At 32.7% G+C, this 19,619-nt stretch overlaps 1 long non-coding RNA gene across 6 annotated transcripts in view; it reads left to right on the top strand.

Annotated features, from left to right (window-relative positions):
* Nucleotides 1-19,619, top strand: part of LOC150093082 (uncharacterized) — a 234,224-nt gene that overhangs the window by 64,157 nt on the left and 150,448 nt on the right. For 4 of the 6 annotated variants that reach the window (XR_016550427.1, XR_016550424.1, XR_016550428.1 and 1 more), the window contains exons 1-2: nt 2,364-2,584; nt 19,072-19,167. This is a non-coding gene — a long non-coding RNA (uncharacterized LOC150093082). Of the gene's footprint in view, nt 1-2,363; nt 2,585-19,071; nt 19,168-19,619 lie in introns of those variants that run through there. The other 2 variants (XR_016550423.1, XR_016550426.1) reach the window with 2 other exon arrangements.

The following is a 19,619-nucleotide window of genomic DNA, read 5'->3' as shown; positions in this document are numbered from 1 at the left end:
CAACCTAGTGATCTCCTTTTCCTAAGTTAAAATTAAAATGAACTGCCTTGCAATACTCGCTGTAGGGGAATAAAAGGCGTTCGCGGATTTTTTATTTATTTATTTTTTCTAGTATGTTATTTGTATTCTTTCAACTGTTATTCTTTATCGTGTTCATAAAATTCGCGTCTCTTTAAGACTAGCATCGAACCTGAATTTAAAAAAAAATATATTATAATATACTTGAACATACTGAACACACCCGCAGTGTAATATATTATACTGAGGGCGTGTTCAGTAGTTCAAAATCTCCATAAAAATTGCATATGAATTCGAATAAGCAGAACACTGATTCTCCTCCCACATTGGAGCATAATACAGATACTTAGCAGACAGGTGGAGCTGCTAAACGATATCTAGGTATGGTATACTTAAATATTCTGTTGGCATCAGATTCTTTGACAAGATAAATAAATCAAAACATGTTTTATTCAGCAAAAGAATCTTATTTTGAAAATAATAAACCCTGTTGCTAAAAGTGAAAGCTACATTGTTGTCTGCATCGGTGTTCGTTGCTAGGGCAACGAATCGTTGCTATTAAGTAACCATATAGGAGAAATATAGACGTTTTCGGGCAGAAAAATTTTTTAAAATTTCCTAGCAAAAACATTAAAGGGTTGTTCAAAGTGATTATAAATTATTCATCTAATAAAATAAATAGGAATCCTCTAATGAATAAAAAATAACTTATAGGATTAAATAACAAAACGGGCTTAATCAGAATATTTTTCTTAAACAAAGATAAATCCTTTCAAAGTATTTTCAATATCTTCTGATATAATGAATATTATTGTTAAATTACAATTAAGTATGCATGGCAGGGTGGGTATATGTGGGCGAAGATATCAAGTTGTTGCTTTTCGGACGCTGACCTGGCTACAGAACTTCCGCTAGTCTGATACAGCAGAGCTAAACATGCACGACAAGTCGTTTGAATTTCATTTTCGATGGTACATTTCTCTAATAATCTCTAGCTCTATGTATTAGCGTTTTTTTATTTTTAGATTTTAATCTTTGGCTTGACAATCAAATATTTGAATTTTTTTTATTTACATGGTTTATTCCTTTTTTTTTTCTTTCCCATTTACGATGAACTCGATCAGAAAATGTATTTCAAGTTTGTTCCCACTTTTTTTTTTATATGCTTTTGTCTATTTCATAATCTGTGAAACATTTTAAATAAATTTCCTCATGTAAATTCCGGTTTTGCATGAAGTTCCGTTCACATACTAACGTATGAGTGATCCATCTTGGCATGATAATGCGCGATATGATTCATATTGTGAGTTTTTGCGCATTCGATGCTCTTTTGATTTCAACTATATTCGAAAATGCATTGCAATATTCTTTGGTTGTCAATTCTTTATGTGACTCTCGCCCACGTAAGTTTAAATAGCACATCAATACCATGGGCGGGCTATGCATTTTTTAATTTTACTTATTTATTTATTATTTTTTACATAATTCGGAAACACTGCTCTATAGATCAAACATTAAACTTTTTCAAGCTACAGGAATGCCGAGTCGCACCGGGCGTTGAAATACATCTCGTCTAAATTTAGACAATCACAAACACCCATGTCTATTGCATGATTTGAGCCGCAGCCTCTTGGTTAGAGGGCGGATATGCTATCCACTTGAATCAGGCCAGATTATCTTATTTTTCTCACTTAGTAATTGAAATACATCAGAATTTGAAATAATTAAACAGCAATGAAAAATGATGAGATTATAAATAAATAACAACGTCATTCGTGTTTCATAATTTTTTAAAATTTATTAATAAGGGAATTTTCTACCATAAAAAAAAAAGTAACTCACCACAAAATACCATGTTATCAAATAACTATTATCCAATGAAAACAACTTATATACGAATTGAAAAATGTAAACTTCTACCATGAGTCATCTGTGGATATATCAGGCATCTTCCTACTAGATTCTAGTAGAAAGATGCCTGATATATCATCTCTAGAAACTAGAGCATGTGAAAGTAGATAGGTAAACAGATATGTGAAAATAAAATTTTAAAAAAATTATAAACAGTAATCAGAAGTTGGTGATCATTGAAAAGCAGAGTTCGGGAAGGATTTGTTTTTGCGTTACGTTTGTAACGCAAAAACAAATAAATAAATATTTTATATTAGTTTTATATATAATATAAAACTAATATAAAATGTTAGTTTTATATTATTATTAATAAATATTTTTTTTCCTTGCAAGAGAAGTGATATGTTTTAGTTTAGCACACCGCCGGTAGAGGTGATAATATCCAGTATTGCTAAATTTATTCATATCACACTTTGTAATTCCCATTTTCGTATTCTATATTTATGTTTTGAATTTAAAACACAAACTACACTATTCTATTGCATGCAACCTAGAATACATTTCAGGATATTTGTTTGTTTACCTTCGAGCCAGAGAAGATTTGCTGTTTAGAATTGACTGTATTAAACACTACATTAGAAGCAGACGATTACGCAGCCATTTAGTCAACAAATCGTTGGCTTCTTTGGCAAATGAGCTTGTTTAAAGTAAACAGGTAAGTTTAATCTAGTGCATAAAATTCACGCCATTTTTATTTAAAAAAAACGCAGATTTATTATGAGATTATGTTAAGTGGGACACATTACATTGTCTTACAAATATTTTTAAACTACTGTGGCCAAATAATTATTGTTGTTCTAGCTAAATAGGTCAAATATACAAAAGTACGAAGATAATTTGTTCTTGTATGTGCAAGAAAAGTATGTTAAAAGGGAAAAGCTTTTATTAAAATTATTTCATTGACTCATTTCGGTTAAATGTACATATAAAATAATTACTTGGTTATCTTATAGTTATATAAGATGTTATAAATAGAACTGTTAGTACTAAATAGAGCTAGTAGGCAATGCCATTCATAAGAAACATATATATATATTTTTTTGGGGGGGTGGGGGTAAATTTTCATAGGGTTCCGCACTCTGGAAAAGTTTAAGAAATACTACTTCAGACCAGTAAGATTAACAACATTGTTAGCACAGCCATTTTTGAATGGTGAACTATTTCAGGGAAACTGTTTTATTTTTATATTTAATTTTCATCAATGCGTAAATAGTATGTCATACTTTGTATACAAAGCAGATGAGTAACACGTGATAATGCGTCTGACACTGATATCTGAAATAATATTAGTGGATCGGAAGTGTGACTAACATTATACATGTACTTGTTTTGCCAAGCCGGTCTTCATCTTCCTCGGAGTGATAAAACAAGATAATAACAACTATTAGTAGAAGAGAATTATAGTTCAAAAACAGTTTATTAGGAACTACAGAATGTAAAGTTATTACGTGTTTGTTGCATGAATGCCTATCGGATTGTTAATCATGCATTTTTTTTTCCTTTCCTGGTTTTTTTTAATATTACTCCTATCCATGGAAGGTTGTAAACCTATAACACATCAAGCACTGTGGATGAGTTAAAGATTAGATAATGCGGGAATTTAAACAGGGTCCTTCTAGACACTTCAGGTGTCCATTTTGTGGTGTTCAGAAAATTTTAAAAAGTCATAAAAGAAAACAGTTCGCCAATGAATGAACGAAAAAGTAATTTGATCATTTGCTCAAGATTGGTTTTTATTACACCAGGTTGGCCATCTTATCATTTCGTTTGTTTCCAACCAAGTGCAATAAAAATCTAGTTCTCATTTTAAATCGACTCTGGGTTTGTAATTTAGAAACGCTTGTGCTCTTGCATGCTTACTCAGCGCCCTCTGTAAATAATAATCATAATACGCTTATGTACAGACTGGGAGACTTTGATAATAAACCAAAACAAATAAATTCCTGTCCAAGCCACTCTGTTGCTAACAAAAGGGAAAAAAAAAAAAACTTTAACAAAAGAGCATGACTTAAAAATTACAATGACTTAAAATGTGCTAAAATTTAGTGAATAGTTGCATATCTAGCTGCAACATTTTCAAGTTTTTTTGTTTTTTTTTTGTCATTTCAAGCGAGAAGAACAGAATATTCCTGCTGATGTTTTCTTTTATTTATTTAACATATAACAAATAAATCGGTCACAGAATAATATTCTAAAATTCTCAAAAAATTCTTACAAAACGCTACGACCACATACTAATGTTCAGTGTTGCCAAATGAAAATCGATGAAAACAGCTAAATCTTTAAAAAAAAAAAGAACCAAAAAGAGCTAAAAAGGAGTTAAAAATAAAAATTTGAAGCTAAAATTTTAAAAGTAGTAGCTGATACTTTTAAGTTGCTTTCTGTATTCAAGTTGAAGTGATACTTGCATGTAAGTGGCTAAATACATCTTAAGTTTTAAAAGAGGTATACCGTGAGTAGACATATCGATACAAAATTAATAACGGAAAACTAGGGTAAACTGGATCCTAGGATGAAGTGCGTTTAACTTAGTGAGAAACTGTTGAAGTTCATCAGAAGAGCCATTCCATACAGCAAAAATGTCATGGAACGCCTTTATAAAGAAACATGTGAAACTACTTTATTCTCCTAACTTAAACAGATCTGACGTTTACGTCTATCCCCTTTATGGGAGATAGTACTTTACAAATCAGCTAATCTTTCCAAACTTTTTATTGTATACATTTTTTTTTTTTTGTTAGGAAATTTATTGACCTTTTTAGTTATCTTACACCAACTACGTAGGTGGCGCTTTTTGGAATTGTCAGTTATTATTTAATTTGAGCTTAAAATGTACTGAAGATACCTGTGACACACATGCGAAAATTATACTATTAAATAATCTTTGTACATGAGTTTTCCGTTATTAATTTTGTATCTGAATACATCTTCCATGTGATCTTCTGCGCTTAATTCATCCACCTTTTCACTTAGATTTTCAGCTTTATTATATGTGGCCATCGTTCCAATATTACTCAGTGTAGATGCTGGTAAATGATAGTCTGTAGAGCACTTGTTGTTACGCCCAAGGCCATACTTGACTGACAAAATAGCTGTCAGCATTGGCAATTCCATCTTGTTTCTTAATTTAGTTTTAACTACATTCATGGAACTAAAAATTCGTTCAATTTCCGCATTAGAATTTGGCAGTATTAATAAATTTATTGCACACTGAGCAATTTTTTTAAATGGATTCATTCCTGATGCATCTTTATATTCTCGTACTTCAGTCCAGAATAGCTCAGTCTTTTCTATATTTGTCCATTTATTTAAGTGGATAGTATCCAGCAGCAGCAACATTTTTTCTGTTTTCAGCATTATTTCTGAGATGGGAGTAGCAGGATCTTTTATATGTTTCAGGATATTGTCAACAGAAAACGAAGACATCATTCTTAAAATATTCAAGTTTTCAGGCACCTTTGCTTAAGCTGTTTGAAGAGACCAAGAAGAAACTGTCTTCCTCTACTTCTAACTCATCATTTTTCGTTATTTTCTTTTGTATCATCAACTCTGAAATTTTTCTTTCAAATCTGTAACCAAGATTCGGATTGGGATCCAAATAGACACACTACAGTACTCTGACTGTAGAGGTTCGACTGTGGATGATGGTAACACTAACATATTAGCAATAGAGCGAATCAAACGAGAAAGGTCTTCAAATAATCCCATCTTATCCGCACCGTTAGATTCGAAAATTTTGTTAACTTGCTGAACTTGAACTAGAACAGGATGCAAAAATAAAAGATACAACAGATTCTTTTCATCTTTGTACATCTCTCACAAAATTTGAGCTTTGTAACATTTCTCAGTCACACTCACGACTTAGAAGTGAGTTTTTAATTCCAACCACTGGCTGAGAATTCTGTCTACTGCAGGTTCAATGGGGAGCCATCTTGTTGCACAATTGCTTACAATTTTCAGAGGAGCATCATTTTCGTTAGTTTGATACAGCTCTTTGTATGCTGCTTGTCTTGAAGAAAAAGAATGTGAAAAATCACTTATACGTTTCGGCAACTAAAAATTCTAATTTTCTTGGGAGAGATTCTGCACAAGTGTGAGACATTGCCAGTTGTAATAAATGGCATACACATCTAATTAAAATTAAGGAGGGAATATATGCCTTCAGTTGTTCATAAACGCCATAATGGCGTTTATGAACAACATCGGTACAGATAATTCCATAACACTGGCATTGTCTGTACCGATTGCAATGAGATTGTTAATGTCCAGTTTCTTGGTCAAGAGCTCTTTTTTCAGTGCAGCCACAATACCACTAGCGTCACACTTTTCTAGAACTATCATGCTCAGAAATGTATGCATAATTTTGTTGAATTTCCTGCTATAATAAATGATGGCCATTCCTAAAATCTTATTCACTGTGATATCATTCGATTCGTCTATTAGCAAGCTGAAATTTTGATCTCCAATGTCTGCAATTAGATCTTCAAAATGCTCACCTAGAATATTCTTTACAATTGCAGAGCACTTAGTTCGGTGCATTTTTACCTTTGGCATAATTTGACTGTCTGCGATGATATTTTTGCAGAGATCTACTAGATGATCGCAACTGTTGAATGATGAGTGACAACAAAGAAATAATACTAACCTACCTTCAAAGTTCGCGGTCTCATCAGACTTTTTCACAAGCATATTTGTAATAGGAACAGCCTCATATGGAACTGCAGCAAGGTGTTTCTTAGTTTCGCTATGCTTTACAAGCTGACAATATTTAGCAGCTATATCACATCTGCAAAACAGTGGCCTTTTGTAGCGTCACCAGGAACTTCGCACAACCACTTACTAAACATTCACATTTGCAACCAATCTCCCTCCTAAATTTTTGCTTGTAAACTTTATTTTTCTCTTTGCTCATTTTTGAAGAAGGGTATACAACTCTTTACTGCAACGAATTACGATCGGTCTTTGAAAACTTCCCACTCGCTATCGTAACTACTAACCAGAACACTGTGCAAAGACTAACTTGTAGCAGTGCTATCAACTTTAAAACGACAAAATGGCAGACTGTTTGTCCACGTGACTGACTGACTGACGTCATCGTGCATTTGAAATGTACGTTTGAAGTACACTTCATACGTTTGAAGTGTACGATGCTCGTACCTTATAAACCTTATAAACGTACAATACAATTCCTTATCAAATTCCTTATCCGGAAAACTTTTAAAACAATTTCTTTAACAATAAGTTATAAAAACAACTAAAAAGAGCTGAAACTAGTTCTGAAGGAGCTAGGTGCTAGATTAAAATTTTGGAGCTAGGGAAGAAAAAAAAAGAGCTAGATCTAGCTCCAAAAGAGCTAAATTGGCAACACTACTACTGTTGCTTATGTGTGTTAGATGATGCGAAACGTAAACGTCGAAAAAAATCTTTCACATGAAAATAACTGAATAAATTGAAATAGTCTGAACAAGTGCCATGTTTCGTCTCCATTACAGTACTGCTGGATTAGCGACTTGCAATACTATACTGGCGAAGCCCCAACAGTTATTCTTTGGTTGAAACGCCTCAGTTTGAATCGCGGCATGGACACCAGATGCCATTCTAAGAACTTTTTTTTTCACTTAAAGATAAACCTTCCAGAAAGACAAGTGCCGGTAGAAGATAATCAAAGAATCAGCTAAAGCAGTAAGCAGTGACTGTCATTCCGGTCCACAACCCATAAGACTAAATTAACTGCCAGTTTCTAACTGATTTCAAAATAACATTGGTTTATCTGTCACAAAAATAAATAAAATTTGACCTTCACAAAATTCCCTGACAAAATGGGATTTGAACCATCACTTGTTGGAGAATGGAAACGCTGTCCGCTCATCCAAGCAACTCCTTAATACCAGTTCTGACGATAAAGGAAATACATAAATAGATTCTCTAATGCCACTTATTTTTAAGAGGAAGTAGACAAATCTTTTTCTGTTCTTAACTAACATTTTGGAAAATGATAGGTTGGTGGTCTTTGCTCTTTAGTCTCACCGCCAGCTAAGTTAATGTCCGCCACTGATTTCATCGCTGGGTGTGAGAATATGGCAGACAATTTCCATCATTTCATGCGCTTAATCCTAACTGGTTTTACTATGTTATATAATGCGAGTACTGCAGTTGATTTTTCTCAGTTCGTGAGTTAAAAACCCGACTTTTAAAGAGGAGCCTACCTTTCCACACTGAAGACTAATTGTGAGCTGCTGCAAAAAGAGATATACGAAAAGGGACCTAATATTAATATAAAGATGTTAATTATATTAAAAACTTCTATTAGTGATCATCAGTTTATTTCAGACTTTATACACATTTCTGGAAAATTTTGAGCAATATTTTTTTATTATCATTTTATTTCTTCTTGTAGATGTTGCGCTAATTGTCGTAAAACAAACCTTGAGGGATGTACAGGATATTACGATGCATCTTTACTACCTTCTTATGGACAGTTTTCCTCCAAATTAATCTGTTATCTGTCAACATTCCAATATTATCAGATCTTATATTTCTGTCTTCTAGGACACTTTATACTTTATTTCTGTGTTTCTTGAGAAAATGAAGTTTGTGAAGAAGGTAAAAGTTTCTAACCTAGAAACTTTCACATCCATAAGTTAAAATTTATTATATATTTTTAAGAAAATCCGTGATAATTTCTGGAATTCAGAGAGTTTTCCTTCATTTTTCCTCAATTTAATGATTCTTAGTTAAAAAAATAAGTACGCTTATTTAAACTGCATTTTTAAGAAACAGCGAATCGCAACAAATAAAATTATTATACAAAATATTACTTGTTCCTACAACACATGAGATTATTACTTTGAATTATCTTTTATTACAACCTATCAAATATGTGTATAATAAAAAAACTCAATAATGAGCCATGGCAACGGGAAACCATAAACGACATTGAACGACATTGCATTATGTAAGAAGCAATCCTTTTTTATGTTAAGGGGGGGTGGAATCAAGGAGTGCCAAATGAAACAGATAATTACATTCACAGATCTACAAAGACATTGGGTTCCAAGAAGAGACAGAAACATCCACTTAATAAACCTTTTGTTCAATTGCATTTTCTAGGAAAAAATGATGCAATCCAACCAATAAATTGAATATTGCTTGTCCATCTGCGCATGTGATTATTTTTAATCGTTATTTATTAAAACCGAAAAAAAAAAAAACTTATCTATGATGTCTTCAGTGATGGGAGGAAATGGTAAACAGCTTATGACTATATTCTGTAAGAAGAAGCAAATATTTTAAGATCGGATGAAAAAATTGCACCGTAGGCTCCCAATGCCTTTACGTTGTGAGTGAAGAAAGTGAAGGAACACACACACACACACACACACACACACACACACACACACCGTTTAATTGTTGTTTTGCTTTCTATTTAACCATACAGTTTCACCGATAATGCGTAAAAGACACAATCAAATTTTGATTATACATGTTTTCAGTTCTATTTTTTCCCTTTTTTTTAATTACTATCATAACGAGTATAATTCTGATATCACTGAACAATAACGAAACTGCTGTAGTTGGATGTTTTCTGGCTTTAGTTATTTATATCAAGTGTTGTGAGTTGAAATTCCCACGAGATATTCTTCCAGCACTGGAGAAAACAACTGAGTAGTAAATGACAATCATATCTACTCTCCGAAGGAGGGTCCAATTTTATAGAAGTCGTATTCCTCCCTAGCACCAACGTATTGATTCTGTTTTCAAAATTTTTTTGCGATACGATGTCTATAGAAGGGTCAGATGTTATTTCACATAAACAAATAATAAAGAGGTGATTAATAAAAAAAATTACGTGTAACAAATGTTTCATGTATCTGTAAAATAAAATAAAATATTTATTATATATGAATTATATAATATTATATAATATGATAAAATATTATATATATGTGTGTGTGTAATACATTTAGTACAACTTGATGTGCTGATTGTGTGTTGTAATTCGACATGGTGATATCATTTCCTGAAATTCTTAATTGTGTATCACCGGATGTCACCAGATACTAAACGATTTTCCGCATTAAACATTCTGATGATTCATGTTAACTACTACTAGATTGAAAAAAAAAAAAAAAATGCAAATAAGGCAGAAATCCACCCACACGAGGAGTAAGGATATTCTGAAGGGCGTTTCTTTCAATATCAAGATATATAATGGAAAAAAAACGTGTTCATCATTTTCTTTCTTAAGAAAGTCTTGAGGTGTCATGATAATAATACTGTAATATGAACAGAAAATTTGTTTTGAAATAGGACCGTAAGTAGACAAAATTACGCCGAATAAGCAAATGGATAACACACTTGAAATTAATTATTTAATAGTGAAACTTTCACTTGTTACGTAGATACTGTCAATACAAGAAACAGAATAATACAATTTAACAGAAAAAAAAGTCAGCAATGTATTATGAAACTTTTATGAGATTGAAGCAATTAATTCCTAGATTAAAATATCAGGAAATATTAGCAAATTGTTGAAGTACTATTTCAACAACAAATGGGAGGTAAACGTAGGTCATCAGGCCTGTTTTTACAGTCATTTCATAGAAATCCACTGTTTGCACGATTTTTGTGTTTTTCCAAAGAACCCCGTGTTTATCTAAGATATGTTTTGGATGGTCTGGCTGTTCAGGTTTACATGAAACTTGATGTACGTATTTCATGTGATTAACAGAGCCAAATCTACCAGACTGCCAAAAATTCGATAGGCTACAAGAGCACACAATCTGGTAGACTGCTGGATAGAGTCTACCAGATTATGAGCTCTTGTTACATATCAAATTTTAGTGGAGAAGACTTGTCTTTCGGTGAAAAAATAAAATAAAATAAAGTACAATTTTTCTGGATTTCGAAGAACTTGAGTGCTTGTAATTCAGAAAAGTTCCGTAGGGGATGGAGTTGCTTTGAAAATACCTTCAAAACGAATCCTGTCAGAGAAAGAAGGAAAATGTGTATGAAAAAGGTCCGTCCACGTATTTTTAATTTATTAATTATTATTGTTGTTGTTGTTGTTATTTGTTATTTATTTTATTTTATTTATTTATTTTATGAGAAACACCATATTCATGACCTTTAGATAATACTAAAATTTCTTCTGGTCAGTCAGAAATATAAATCCTAATTTATACAGTTGAGTAGTAACAACAAAAGGAGTCTCGAAACAGGAACCAGCCATTCAAATTTCTGTTTGAGATTGTCACGGACAATATTAAAAATTCGTTTTTAGGAGATTCTGAAAATGCATATTAAAATAATGCATCCAGAGGGCGCTCTGATAGTATTTTTAATTTACTGAAAGCATTTAATAAATGTCCGAAATAGTTGAATAAATCTGTAAAGAATTTTTTTTCTCCTTTCATTTTTTATTTCATATAATTTTCTTTTAGTTTGGTTTTAGCGACAAAGGTGTATTGGATTATTCTCTGTCTTGTACACTGTGTGGATCAACTCCTTCATAGAATTCTCGGCAGTGCGGATTGGAATAAGCACCCCCCCAATGAAATCATGCATGATTCGGATTGTTTTACTGCCAACGTATTGATTTCGGAAGATAGAATAACAGAAATTTCCAGATGGATAAATCCCATGGCATTCGCATTAGACTCACCAACTCAACACCACTCGAAAAACTCTGGGAATGATTCTTGTTGTTGTTGTTGTTGTTGTTGTCGTCGGTGAGACAATCAAACTCAGATCCTCGTGTGCATTATACGAAATGAAGAGAAAGTGCGATCGCAAATCTACAGCATTCGGAATTGCTCGGAGCGCTAACAAAATTTGGATTTGTGTGATAGATTTGTAAAGATAGATACATTGATTTTTCTGAAACCTAAAATCAAAGTCGATGATTCATGGTTTTTTTATATCCATTTTACATCATTAAAATAATCTAGAAAGTTTGCAGTTTAAAAGTCAAGCTTAATATGCTTTAATTTTGAAGAATCTGGGCCTCATGTATGTGATATTGTATATTATTTTAATGATATGACGAAAGAATAAAATGTAGCAAAGTGTGAATGCAAGAAATATAAGATATCAAAATAAACGGATTGCAAATCTTAAAACATAATTTAGCCAAGAAAGTGAAGCTGCCGAATTTGCCATTGAAACAAATCTGTACACATTAACGTTCTTAAACCAATCTCCTGTTTTTTTTTTGTTTTGTTTGTTTGTTTTTATTATTATTATTATTCTTTTATTATTTGCCAAAGTTATAATTTAAAATCCAGATGTAACCGATGACTTGAGCTTGAGACTCATGGTGTGGTCTTATTTAGTCATATGTAGACCTGTTTCATCACTGATACAAATTATATTATCGTATGTTCACGAAGTTTACAAATGTAGTTATTTAGAATTGATGCTACAGCAATTTTAAATAAAGCCAAGGGAAGTATGTTATGTTAGTACATTGAGCATTTATTCACGGGCTTACACTGATGCAGGAAAGCCAGGAAAAAGAATTCATCTCCGTCAGAAAACATATACAAATGCATTTGAAAAAGCATTTTTTGAAAAGCGCTTGTTTTCAGGTCCAGAGTCCAGTGTTTGCGGTTCAAGCACCAGTGCATCATGTTATAATGCTAAACTCTGCTCTACGTCCCCTTTAGTTCTAACCAAACGCACTGGTCAATAAAATTATATGTATTTAGATATCCTCTTAAATCTATTTTTATTCTGATTACATCAGGTATGCTTCTGCTGGAGATGTTCATAATTTTTCATTACAGTATATACATATAATAGATATTTATGCAAATATGTATAAAATTCAACGACGTTTAGGAAAAACGTGCCCATAGCAATTTGAAATAGGTTGTGAAGGTTCGAAGTTTGTCACATTTGCATTTACCTAGAGAACTTAGGGCGTTTCTAGCTCAATAGCACACCTCAAAATAGAATTTTGAGTACTTTGGGATTCAAGAGCAAAACGGAAAGGATGAAATTTTGACAAACACCATGCACAAATTTGATTCACAGCCTTCGTTACGAAAGTCTAAAATACTGTATGTCGCTTTAGTCTTTCAAATACAATCTGGTGAATAAAGAATACTGTTTTATAATCCCTCTTATATAGAAATACATGACCTTCAGTTGTCTATCCATGTGAAGGTTAAACGTAGAAAAAGAAAGAATGAAATTATTGACTTATTTTGCACTTGAATATCTATAGATCGTAATTTTGAGGAATAAGACCAGTGCTTATTTTTCAAATGAAAAAAAAAAAAAAACGAAACAATTAAAACTATAAAAAATATAACTAAAACTATTAAAAAAAATAACATATTTTAGCAATTGAAAGTGAGTGAATAGTTTTTCAGACAAAAAAAAAGTTTACATATATATTCAAATTAAGTTTTGAAAAGGTAAATTTTCTAAAAATTTTACCTTTTCAGGATGAGTTTTATATTTATTAATATAATAAATTGATTGCGTGACCTTCAAACGTTCTTTCTTTCATGTGCCTTTTTACGTATTTATGTTTAGAGTTTTATTCGTTGATTTTATTCCAAGGTCAAAATATATTGTATATCAATCTCGTTAAGAATCACTCTATTAATAAAAAGAAAAATATTGTAGAATAAATGGCTGTTCACATGTTAATCTCATAAAAAATATCTTTACTAGTATTTGAATACAACAATAAATCCTAAATTCTATACATAAAATATGCAACAAACACAAACGAAAACTTTCACCAATCACTTTTAATTAAAGCGTTTGTTGCGCATGTACCAATGAGGTTTATATTTAAGTGTATGACTTGGCCATAAAGCCAACAGAAATATTTGTTAAAAAGTCTGCGAAGAGAATTCTAATAAACAAGTAAGTGCACGAAATTGTTTAATCTAAATAAATGAATAAATAAATACAGTTCGGAATTTTTTTGCAAGGATTCACCATACTAATTTTCATTAAATCCAGCAAGTAATTATAATTTTAGAGAAGTAACAGCAGAATGAAAATAAAAACAAATACGAAGGAAAGTCTAAAATTAATTGTGGAATAAAAATTCTCATTCTCACGTATGATTTCATGGATGGAAAGCGCTTAGGTTCAAAGAGATTTAAAGAAAAATTTATGGGATTTATTCACTTATTAAAAAAGTCTATGAGAGATGAAATCAATACCGACTTATGATTTGAGTTATACACAAAAAACAAAAATCTATCGCACATTTAAATTGGTTCCTGATAAGGTAAGGATATATCAGCAAAAGATTTAATTGAATTCTGAGGTATTGTGCTAACTAAGGATTTGTATTTGAACATTAATAATACGAAAAGTCGTCGAATTCCTTCTAGTTAATTTCATCCAATTCAAGAAGTGGTGATTCTAGATTAAGAAGTCTGTGACACGCCACGAATCGTGAGATACCACGAATGGTATCTCATGCAAGCTTCGGGATTTGGATGTAATTTTGCCCGCCTGGTTGGCCGAGGTCGAAAAGCGATTAGCGTATCTGCTTTTCAACCAATAGATTGCAGTTCAAATCCCACCATGGACATGGATGGATGTTTGTGATTGTCTATAGGTGGGAGATGAACTTCATCACCTGGTGTGAGATCGCATTCCTGCTTATTGGATGCTTGAAAAATTCCATGTTTGGTCTCTCTTGAGCAGGGTTTCTGAACTAAGTAAAATATAAAATAAATAAATAATAAAAAAAATACTTAACTCATCCATGGTACGAAGGTACTAAAGGTTTACAGCCTTTCTTTGGTGGAAATAATAAAAAAAATGAAGGCTATAAGATCAGTGTATTATGCCGTTAATGGCACCGATGTCTACCGGTTTGCTTCTTTTGCTGGATGAGAAATGCCCTCTACTTCCGTATGAAGCTGACTATCTTGTTCGTTGAAAAAATTAAGCACGAGCTGCAGAAGAAAAAAATGCTGTGGAAGATATATAAAGAGAAAGGTGACCAGCAAACTCATGAACAGTACAAGGCTCAGGCAAGAAAGATAACTGGCATGGCAAGGAAGGTAAAATCAGATTATGGGAAGAACCTAGCCGAGCAGGCCAAAGGAAATCCCAAAGAGTTATTTCGTTATGTGGCAAGTAACAGGAAGAATGACTATGGAATATTAACTTTAATGAGCAATGATGGTCACGAGGAGACGGAAGCGGATAAAATAGTTGAGTTACTGAACGACTACTTTTGCAAGCATTCCTAGTGATACTGCTTTAACCTATGTGACAGACACTAATGTGGGATGGATGAATTGGAGGTTCTTAGGACATTGCAGAATCTCAGTGTAAATACAGTTGTGAAATTAGATGTAATATCAGTTAGGGTTTTGCGAGAATGTCCAAAAGAACTGGCAATGCCTTTGACTAAGCTGTTTAATTTAAGTCTCAACTCTGGTAGAGATCCAAGGGAGTGGAAAATGGGCAAAATTATTCCTTTGCATAAGAGAGGTTCTAAGACTACAGTCTTAGAACCTCCCTTATGCAAAATTATAGACCAATAAGTATCTCATGCGTGATGGCAAAAGTATTAGAAAAATTGGTCAAAAAGAGAATTCAAGAATGAGTAGATAAAAATATGACACTGTAGGAGGGGCAACATGGCTTTGTGACAGGTCAGTCATGCCTTAGTAATTTACTAATTTTTTTATAATAGAGGAACAGCTGAGTTGGATAATGGAAATGGCTAGACGATGATTTTGCAGGATTTTGCAAAGGCATTTGACAGAATATCACGTGACACACTGTTACGCAAATTAGAACAAATGAAAAAATGAACAAATGGATAAGAAGGTGGCTACTGGACAGATATCAAAAAGCGATATATGGAGGGGCAAAATCGAGGCGAAAGCAGGTGACTAGTGGTATGCCACAAGGTTCAATGCTGGGACCATTGCTGTCTAATTTGTATATAAATGATATAGGAAATAACCTGAAAGGAAATATTCAGTTGTTTGCTGATGATACGAAATTAGGTAGAGTAATAGTTAATCAGGGCAATGTGGAAAGCTTGCAGGACGATTTAAATCACCTGTTGGCTGTCATATATGACATGTATAGGCTGTTAGTATGGGCAAAATATAATGGGTATCAGTTTAATGTCAAGAAATTTAAAGTTATGCACTTTGGGATAAATAGATTACAAGCCATTGATGGCACTGCACTCCAGGAAATAGATGAAGCTAGAGATTTAGGGGGGAGGGGTAGACAGAGAGTTAAAGTTTAGAGAATATATTGCTAAGGTAGCACATTACTTGGCTAGTGAAGAACACATTAACAAGTAAAGATAAGGAAGTTGTAATTCCTCTTTATAAGGCCTTGATATGCCCACATCTGGATTACTATGCTCAGGTCTGGTCCCCTGGTTTTCTTGGGGACGAGGAAGCGGTAGAGAGGATTCAGAGGCGAGTGTCGAAGTTGGTGTTTGGCCTGTGGAATGTGCCCTGTGAGGATAGATTGAAGGTGTCTGGATTGTAGAAGTTGGTTAATAGGAGAAAAAGAGAGGATGTAATAGAAACATTTAAGTTGCTTAAAAGGTTTTATAGGATAGATGCAGGGGAAATGTTTCAGCACTTGACTAGAAGGACCAGAACAAGAGGGTCATCCCTCGAAGTTGAATAAGGGTGTGGTCAGTAGGGGTGTGAGGACTAGATTTTTTGCTTGGAGAACGGTGAATGAGTGGAATGGGTTGCCAGAGTCAGTTGTGAGTGCTTTGTCTGTTAATGGGTTCAAGGAGAGGTATGATAGATTGAGTCTTCAGATTCCATGGAGATGCCCATATAATAATAATAATAATAATAATAATAATAATATTTTATTGATCTCTCAAATATTTACATATATACAATGATCCTCTTGAGTAACATTCAGTATATTATTTCACAAGGTTCAGCACTAAGTGCTACATATAATGAGATTTCAATAATAATGACGATAACATATTTTTTTGCTATTTTTTAAAATAACAATCACAGTAATGACTTACAGTTATATACTTCAGAGTTACGCAAGTTATATAATATTACATTTTGTAGTTTACTATTTTTTTTTCAAAGTTTGAGAAAGTATGATTATACAACAGTATTTACATATATGCAATTAAAATATTATATTTCCTAATTCTCACAAACATACAATGTAAACTCATTATTTACATATTTTTTTAATAATAAGAATAATTTATTACATTATTTTTTCATGTTACATAAGAGTATTATATTAACGATATTATCACATAATAATCAGTATCTTCTTTATTGTTATATATATATACTTTATTGACTATTTTGTTACATAATCTGCATTCTTTGATTATAAGGATTACGTGTAGATGAGTGAGGCGGGTTAATTCCACCTACTTCGAAGCTTGGGTTAGCTTTTATGAAGAGAGTGGGATTTAGCCTTCACTATTTGTTGCTACTGTTTATGTATGGGATGTTGCATTTGATGCTGGTGATTTGTGATGAGTATATTAGTGTTAATGGTATATTAAGTTTGTTGGTATATTTTCAAGAGTTCGTGTTTTAATGTTCTGTAGTTATCTATGGGTTTTAAATTTCTTGGTAGGTTGTTGAATAATAATATTAACAATAATAATTCAATCCTAGACGGGATTCGAGCCCAGTTCTTTCCTGCAGAAGTTCAAATGAGGTATACCGTAAGTACTGTGAATAGGAAGACGCGACACACATAACATGATCAATCGAATCCCACAGATAATTAAATTACTGTCTTCTGGATTAATCCCTTTTTAACTGCTTGCGTTTTCTGAAAAGGATTTTTGTCTTAGTTTTCAACAACAAAGAGTACGTTGACATCTACTTTATTTACGTTTTTTTTTTTTTTTTTTTTTTTTTTTTTTTTTTTTTTTTCATTAGCAATGCAAAAGCTGCTATTCAAGATTACCGACGGCGATTTCCTAACGTAATTGTCCTTGATAGACAAGTTTTTATCGACGTGCACCGATGTCTACGGAAACTGGATCATTTGGTCTTGTGTCTGAACGTGACATTAATCGCCAAGTAACATGCTTCGAGCTGTATAACGCAGGCCTGGAACGAGTATTCGGCGAATTATCCCCCACGCCTTCGAGTTGTTCAACCGACTAATTGGAGGACGCTTAAGTCAAAAGCATTTTGAGCACCATCTGGGAGAAGCTAGTTTGGGGTGTTGTTCAATTACGATAGAAGTAACTACAGCTATAAGGTCACTGTATTATGTCTGTTAACTGCGCGTTGTCTTCTTGTCTGTGTTTGCGGGATGAAAAACTCGAATTTCAGGAAATAAAAAATCAACCGCCTCCGTATGAGACCGGACAATTCACCTTAATTCTTGAAATGGTTCTTCGCGTCCAAAAAGGCTTCGGAAATGCTGATATGAAAGTCCACTTTATAGAGTGAATGATAAGTATTTATATATTGGTGAAAATCCTCATTCAACAGTTTCATCAAGCATTTCGATTAAAAGGCTCCGTAGCATAGTCGGTATCGACAATTCCCTTTGTTTGGAAAGACTGGAGTTCGAATACCAACTAGGATTCCAAACTAGGAATTAATAGGGTTACTTAGGACAAAAAACTGAAGATTTACTAGTGATATCTCCAAACAATATCACCGGATATTTTAAATTGAACGATTAATTCCTTTTATTAACGATTAATTATATTGGCTCTATTGCCAATATAAGAACTACTTCGAGTTCTTATATTGGCAATAGAGCCTCTATCATACGATTTCGAAGTCTGATACAAGAATATCGAGATAACAAAGTGTTCCCTTCAAAGCAGCCTCCATCAGCATTCACGTACTTGTTCTGGCTTTCCTGTCGTGGTTTTAAGTCTTTTGTTGGTTTTATTTTATATATATATATATATATATATATATATATATATATATATATATATATATATATATATATATATATATATATATATATATATATATTTGGGGGGGGGGAAGCTCAATGCATTGAAACAGTAAAAGTATCATTACAGTGAAAGTTTCCACTGTTATTATTTTTATTATTTTTTTTTTTTTCAATCTAGTTTTTGATTGTCTCTTATCGAATTTTAAAATATATATTGTAAAACCCACACCCGTTATTCCCGATTTTCAGACAAGACAAAATGAAGTAACAGAATACTGAATTTCAGAAGCTATATAACTGGCATTGTCTGCAAGAAGAGAAATTTGCTCACGGTCACCATAGAAAGTAAGTTATTCTCAATACTTTTTGTTCATACTTAATCTGTTTCTTCTCCTTCCTTATGTTAGTCTTGATCGAGATTTTAGAATTTGAAGCCATCTAACTCTGAGGTGTGGATAAATAGCGTACAGTTGTGACTTTCATCAAGAGCTTGATATAAAGTTTTTTTTTTTTTTTAATCTATTCTTTGTAACCTGTCAAACGAGATTCCATTTAAAATTGTCGAATCATCAGCGAGTCAGCCCAAACCACATTATGTTACACACCTTAAGCTATTTATGTGCCTACTCCCATGTGATTGCTATCTAGGTGTGGTAGAGAGAGAGAATAATACAATCAAGATCTATTAAACTTTCTCAATGGCTATAAAGGTGTTGTGAAATCATGTTCCGTTGACACTGGAGGGATATACAGTATATCAGCGGAGGATATTTGATCGTATTTAGAAAATCGAATTT

Source organism: Typopeltis vanoorti, chromosome 24 (assembly GCF_054136105.1).
Source record: "Typopeltis vanoorti isolate ZY-2024b chromosome 24, IOZ_Tvanoo_1.0, whole genome shotgun sequence".
Lineage (NCBI taxonomy): Eukaryota > Metazoa > Arthropoda > Arachnida > Uropygi > Thelyphonidae > Typopeltis > Typopeltis vanoorti.
The sequence above is the reverse complement of the archived record's forward strand: the minus strand, read 5'-3'. Positions and strand labels throughout refer to the sequence as shown.